The following is a 506-nucleotide window of genomic DNA, read 5'->3' as shown; positions in this document are numbered from 1 at the left end:
ACAAGCTCCTGTTTCATTAGAAAAACCACGGTTACTAGACTTATGTTTTTTTTTTTCAACCAAAAAATAACCAAAATTTAATAACATTATTTCAAACCTCTCTCTATCCATATAGACAGATATATTTTTAAAGGTAATAAAAAAATAGATTATACTATACATTCAGTTTTTAAGCATTAAATTTAACTTTAATTACATTTAACACAAGTACAATCCTCTGAAATAAAAAAGAATTGCTAAATTATCTGAAGCAAAAGGCTGCAGATGAATGTTTCCCCAGGACAAGAGAGATTGATTGGATCTATAAATATCTCTCTAAAACTAGAGAAAAATTAAAGTTAGAGTATTCATTTATTCCTTTGTTTGTTGATATTTATTTATTTATTTATTTTTAATTTTATTTTTTATAAACATATATTTTTATCCCCAGGGGTACAGGTCTGTGAATTACCAGGTTTACACACTTCACAGCACTCACCAAAGCATACCCTCCCCAATGTCCATAA

This window comes from Mustela nigripes, chromosome 6 (genome assembly GCF_022355385.1).
Source record: "Mustela nigripes isolate SB6536 chromosome 6, MUSNIG.SB6536, whole genome shotgun sequence".
Taxonomy (NCBI): Eukaryota; Metazoa; Chordata; class Mammalia; order Carnivora; family Mustelidae; genus Mustela; species Mustela nigripes.
This window is presented reverse-complemented; position numbering follows the sequence as displayed.